Source organism: Haliotis rufescens, unplaced genomic scaffold (genome assembly GCF_023055435.1).
Source record: "Haliotis rufescens isolate VD_foot unplaced genomic scaffold, xgHalRufe1.0.p SCAF_39, whole genome shotgun sequence".
In the NCBI taxonomy this organism is placed as follows: domain Eukaryota; kingdom Metazoa; phylum Mollusca; class Gastropoda; order Lepetellida; family Haliotidae; genus Haliotis; species Haliotis rufescens.
In genome coordinates this window covers 4,033,110-4,039,965 of record NW_025964101.1, presented here as the reverse complement: position 1 = coordinate 4,039,965, position 6,856 = coordinate 4,033,110, and positions in this window count along the sequence as shown.

Below are 6,856 nucleotides of genomic sequence, written 5' to 3'. Positions count from 1 at the left end.
ATCGAGGCTCAAGAGCTCTTCACTCTATCTGGCGTTCAACACTTTCTGATAAATGGCCATCTTCATTTTCTCAACTATGCCATTGCTATGATGAATGATGAGAGCTAAAATCGTTTTCTCAGGCGAAATATACTTGTAAAGGTGCGTGCATATAGAAATTGATCTCGACTCCATATTATATGAGAATAATTCAGCCTCACGAGAATTAAATTTCAAATTTGCCATTGTACCTAATTTATATTTTGTAAACTAAGTTGTGGTCAGTTTTAATGCGACTGGTGGGGTAGCATGGGTAACCCCAAATGCAGTACGGTTACAACTCTACAAAAAGTGTGAGTGATTTAGTTTAAATACTTTGAACAGTATTCAGTTTGTGATGCTTTGTTGAAAAGTGTTAGTTTGTTTGTTGTTTAACGCAGCAATATTCCAGCTATATGACGGCGGTCTGTAAATAATCGAGTCTGGACCTAACAATTCAATGATTGACATAATGAGCATCGATCCACGCAATTTGGATACGATGACATGCATCAACCAAGTCAGCGAGCCTGACCACCCGATTCCGTGAGTCGCCTATTACGGAAAGCATGGCCACGGTTGGTGAAGACCTATTCCACCCCGGATCTTCACGGGTATGTTTGTGTATGAACTAGCGATGCGGCGTCTGCGACGCGCGGAGCGTATACGGGATATTGGTATCCTGAAAACTTGCCAATACGGTCAATGTTTCACGGTCTGTGATTACCAAAACCCCAAAATGTTGACGATCGACCCCGTTCAGGGCGCCCCAGGTCAACGACAAGAGAACAGGATCGATTGATCCGAAATTGAGCTCAAACGGCGAATCAAATTGCTGCAAACTTTCAACAGGAGTACGAGTTAGGAATCGTCTACATGCTGCTCATTCTATGCTCGACGACCACGTGTTGTGCCGCCCCTCACAAATCGTCATGTTGCCAACAGACGCCGATAGTGTACACGACGTAGACACCGGGGTAATCGTCGCTGGTCTCGCGTCATGTTTTCAATTCACTTTGCACTTCCTTGATAGACGTGGTCGTGCCTTGCGACGTCGAAATGAATTTCCAGCCAATGACAATCTGAGACCTCATGACACATGTGATGGTAGATCGGTTAAGGTGTGGGGTGGCAGCACTATGACTGACCGATCCCCACTCCATATTGTGCATGGAAGGGTCATTGGGCAGTACTATCGGTACAACAAAGTTTGCGGTGTTCGAAATACCTGCCTGCCCGACCGTCCGAGACAGGTTGATTTCAACTCGGGCTGCCAGATTTTCAAATCCCCCTGCCCGACGGTCGGGTTATATTTCATATGTGACAATATTCTAAATATTTCCCGATGAGGGCATTAATTCACATGTAAAGATGAATGATAAAATGTAACCAAAAAGAAACCCCGTTAGCTTATCCTGAGAAACATATGATTATAGTGGGCAGGCAGGTTTTGGACAGGGCTGGCAAGTATTTCAGCTAGCCAGTCCTGTGGTCTGGCTGAATTTTTTGGGAGTTTCATACCCTGAACAAAGGGTGTCAGCTTGTAGTGCTGTTAGATAGGCGTGTGGGTCGACGTTTGGTTTTCAGGACGACAACGCCCGTGCTAACTGTGCACAAATCGTCAATATTCACCTTCAGCAGCACAACACCCATAGAATGCCATGGCCAGCACTGAACCCAGACCTTTCCCACGCTGGACATGTCTGGACATGATATGGAGCGTCAACGTCATAGACCGCAAAACACGTTGGCTGAACTTGTCCACCCACAGCAAGAGGAGTGGGACAGAGCCCCTCAAATCGTTATTTGGAGACTCATACGCACTGTGCCTCCTCGAGTCAATGACTGCTTGACAAATCGTGGCGGTATTTCGCACTACCGATTCAAAAACGATTCAACTTAAAACATTTTTATCTTGCCCCTATCGTCCTTCAAGATAGTTGGCGGCCATAACATCAACTGTCATAATTCACTACCGGTTGTAACGTGTTCCCAATTCGTTAATTATTATCATGCAACTATTTCTAGAAACTAATATCTTTTACAATTTTGGAAATTTCAAGTTATTTCCGAGTATCCCATTTTTTAAGAGTATATATACTCTGCAAAAAAAAGAAACGCAATAGTAGTAAAATCGTAAATATCTGACAGTGTTGCCGACATCCATTCAAAATTAATATCAAAATTGAATTTTCTGCATGGATTGAGATTGATTTGTGTGGAAAGAATTAGGTACTGCAGGAAATTGGTGAAAAGATGGAAAAAACACAACCACGTGAGTGTCCGGCTCGAAACAGACCAACATGGCATGCACGTGCAACATCACTTGTTTGGCTATAAAAACGTTGGATTTTCATTTGCATGCCACTACAATCTTACAGCGAGTGAACAGCGAAAGCGTGCCACGACTGACGGAAGCCCAACGCAACAACGCCATCCGCCGACTGCAAACAGGAGAATCTTCTTTGGTCGTAGCCAGGTTTTTCAACGTAGCACCACGCACCTCCACAAGCCGTGTTCAGACACACGGGACCATTCCAGGTCCGGTAGACCACGTATCACTACTAGAGCATAGGACAGATTCATATGGCTACGTCGGTCCAGGCAGTGAGGAACCGTTTAGGCGCTGAAGGTATTTGCGCTAGATGACCAGTATGGCCACACGAGTTTGGTTTATTGACGAGTCACGTTTTATGCTTTGCCGTGCGACCTGTATACGTCGTGTTTACGGGCGTCGCGGGGAACGTTATGCACCAAACTGCATACAGGAAGTGGACAGAGTTGTTAGTGGTAGTGTGATGATGTGGGCAGCCATCTCCTATACTAGTAGAACAGACTTGGTGCAAATTCACTCTCTCTCACTCACTCACTCTGTCAATGTATGGTTTGTCTGGTCCAGATTTGATTATTTACAGGCCCCAATCTTGTAGCTGGAATACTTCTGATTGCGGCGGTTATTTCGAACATCCACTTACTCACTCACCCTATGAACTCGATGAGAATGGAACGAGAATACTTAATACCTAATTGCACAATCCCATCCTCGGTTACCCAGGGTATTTTATATATCCCCAGTCTATTATGATAAATACTTTTGGATGTTGTGCTACCACATAGCATGTTCTATTTTTAGAAAGTGATGTCTCACACTCAATCCCTCCCTCTTCCCACAGAATGTCTTTCGATGAATAAGTATATTGGTGCTACTAGCTTCGTTATCTCAGAGTTTATAGAACGTGACAAAAATGTGCGAGTATCGCGATACATATCTTGAAATAAAGACATAAAAGATGTAACACTCATGAGTGAGTGAGTGAGTATGGTTTAACGCCGCTTTCAGCAATGTTCCAGCAATACCACGGCGGGGGACACCAGAAATGGGCTTCACACATTGTACCCATGTCGGGAATCGAACAAGGGTCTTCGGCGTGACGAGCGAACGCTTTAACCACTAGGCTACCTGACCGCCCCAACACTCATAAGGCTGCAGTGTTTAATTGAAAAGGTAATGAGTCTTAATTCCAGTTTATGTAATAAAAAACAGCATCATTGTACAACGTACAGCTAAAACGTGTTTAGCACTTTCCGTGCAACATTTATGAAAGAAAGTTTGTTTTGTTTTTTTGTGTGTGTGTGTGTGTGTGTGTGTGAGAGAGAGAGGGGAATGTGTATTACGAGAGAGGGAGGTGTGTGTGTGTGTGTGGGAGGGGGGGGAGGGGGGGGGGGGTTGGTTATAAAGTGTATTATGCGAGCCTTTTACAAAAAATGTCACAACGCACAAAAAATCACCATGTCACATGTCTAAACTTGGGAACGTTAGTCAAAAGTTTTTTCTGATCAAGTAGGCATTTTATCATTGAATGTTTTTTTTGTACTGTTTTTTAAAAGTGACCTAATATGCCTATGTATAGTATTTTGGTATCAAATTTCTCAAAATGAATTATCGCATCGATAATACTGTTCCTAATGTGATAAATATATGTACGTGTATGTTGACTTAAAGATAATAGTAACATGTACTTCACTTCGGACTTTCCTTCTCCAAGAAGCTGAAACGCTGTGATATAACTGAAATACTGCCCAAAGCGGCATTAAAACCCATCTTTCTGAGGGAAGGACGTTAACTGACAGCAAATGTCCAGTTTCCTGTACTTTTATAGTCAGTTAACGCCCTTGCCTCGCGAAGATGCATTAATTCATTCACTCTCTCACTTTTCTAATCATTTCTTTCTCTAAGATGATTTATTTGTTTTTGTCTGTGGACGATTAAAGTTTTTGCATCAATCAAATTAGGTCATTTATGTGAGTGAGTGAGTGAGTGAGTGAGTAGGTTGTGTTTTAAAGGAAGCTCATTCCATTCGCTGTTTATTCCAAGTGGAGCAGTTCGAGAACATTTTTCGATTTTATCAATTACAATTGTTTCCGGATTCGAACCCAAGAACAACAGATCCTGGAGGGGTTGAAACCACTGCGCCATCTAGCGGGATCAGGGTTCCAGCATAACTAGAACCGCCTAGCATAACTACGGTAATGTTTTTTGTGAGTATTAAGACCTCGTCGTGTCACCAATAGGTTTTCCGTTTTCTGGTCCAAAACCGTAGGATCGATTGTAGAAATACACAGAATACAAACATAGGTGGAGGGACATTGTAGGGTAAGGGTCCTTACCGACCCACTGGAAATGTTAATTTCCCAAGCTACGGTAAACAATGTTATAATGTTGTGAAAAGTTTCATGTTCAAACGGTTGACAATTGGTCGTTTTTCTTTCTTACACTTGCAAGACTTTTCGTTGGCAAGTACACAGGAATGGCAAAAATAGGCCGAAAAGGTCTATTTTTCGAATCTTAAGAGAAAATCGAGCAATGAGCAAGTCCATGACCCGAGATAATATATTTCAGCCTAGTGACATTTTGATACCGTTTGTAATTTTATAAACGTTTGTGTATATTTTCTTTTCCCCCGCAACCTATGTTTGTACTCTTTTTATCTACACGAGTGAGTGAGTGAGTGTGTGAATGGGGTTTTACGCCGCATTGAGCAATATTCCAGCAATATCACGGCGGAGGACACCACAAATGGCGCTTGGGTGTTCATGTTATACTGCGGCGTGGTATTTCAGTGGCATTATTGGCATTAGTCCGGACAAATACAAGCAGCCACACACACACACACACACACACACACACACACACGTGTATTGACGTCGCTGTTTAAGTGCAATAATCTTGAACGCGACGTTAAACCCCTTTTCACCTCACCACCTCGTATTTATACGGACCCGTGAAGATCCGGGTTAGAATTGGTTTTCAGCAACACATGCTTGTCGTAATAGGCGACTATGGATGGTCAGGCTCGGTGACTTGGTTGATGCATGTCATCGCATCCCAAATGGGGAGATCGATGCTCATGATATCAATCATGGGGTTGTGTGGTCCAGACTCGATTACCGACAGACCGCCGTCATATAGGTGGAATGTTGCTGACTGTGGCGTTAAAAAGCAAACAAACAAACAAACAACAAACAAGTCTTACTCATACGATTATCCATTTATCTGATAACTTCCATGACAATTCTCTAAATGTTTTCTTTTCTAATTTCGTAATTTTATGTGGGCCAAAAAGGGTTCTTATCATATCTTGTCCTTTTACAAACATGTTTTTGAATGATCTAAAATAACAAGACATAAAATATAAACATATATAAATATAAAGAGTTGACGTCTTCTCAGGAAAAGTCAAAGGGTCCCTCCCTCTGGATTCTTTTGGGTCAATACTTAAATTAGACACAACCGGAAGGGAAAAACTTAATTTTAGTCCACAATTGTGAGTCTTTTGGGTCGGCAGATTGAAAACGTTACTGTTTCCTTAGCGCCATTATAAATAATGTCCTAGTTATATCAATGTCCCTCGTGGTACATAATTTTACAGTTCTAATTTATACCCCAGGGACATTGTTGAGCAACCAAGTATATGACAAAATATTCAATAAACCACCGACCAACGTGTCATCTTGACTTCCTCCGATCTATGGGCAATCCATGACTTGGCTGTCGTGAAAACGTAAAATAACATCCCGGATATCTCAAACTATTTTATGCTGATTAGTGATACTAAGCGTGTTTCGCTGTTGTTGAAACTAGTGCCAGTTTACAACCTGCTCGATAATCAAGCATACAAAGATGTGGAAAACACTGGTTCCAGTTTCAGGCTTTCAGATGAGATCGATTCTTTCTCTGTTGCCCTTTCACGTGATGATAAGGACACAGACAGGGTGGTAAGAGCAAACTTAAATGTATACCGTTGAAAATTGGATTTGACCAAAAAATATATAAAATTGTCATTAAAATGTTACGAGGCTGAATGAAAACAGTCGCCGAAAAACAGCAAACGTATGGCCCAAAACCCAACTATAACACCCGTATCAAATACATCATTGAAGAACTATTTATTTTATGTTTCACGTTGTTAACACTTTATTACCATTTACCTTATATTTGGACACTGTTACTCAAATGATTGTTGCTATGTTAACCATAATATAATTACTTTATATAATATTAATTATCAACTGAAATAAATGGTGTGAGTCTTCAGGAGTATACCATGCAGGAAGTAGACATAGCTGCACATGAAACATACATCGTACTGGCACTATATACTATAGTATTTAAAATCATTTACAAATTACCAAGTAACTGGCCACAGGCACAGGTGACCCAGTACTGGAAAACTGGTTACGTTCAATGTTGGGAGATGGGGCAGCGAAGATACCCACCGTTTAATGATGAGAGAGGGCTGGGATGTTGGCCAGAGACAGAATATCTCTCCGTCACTGC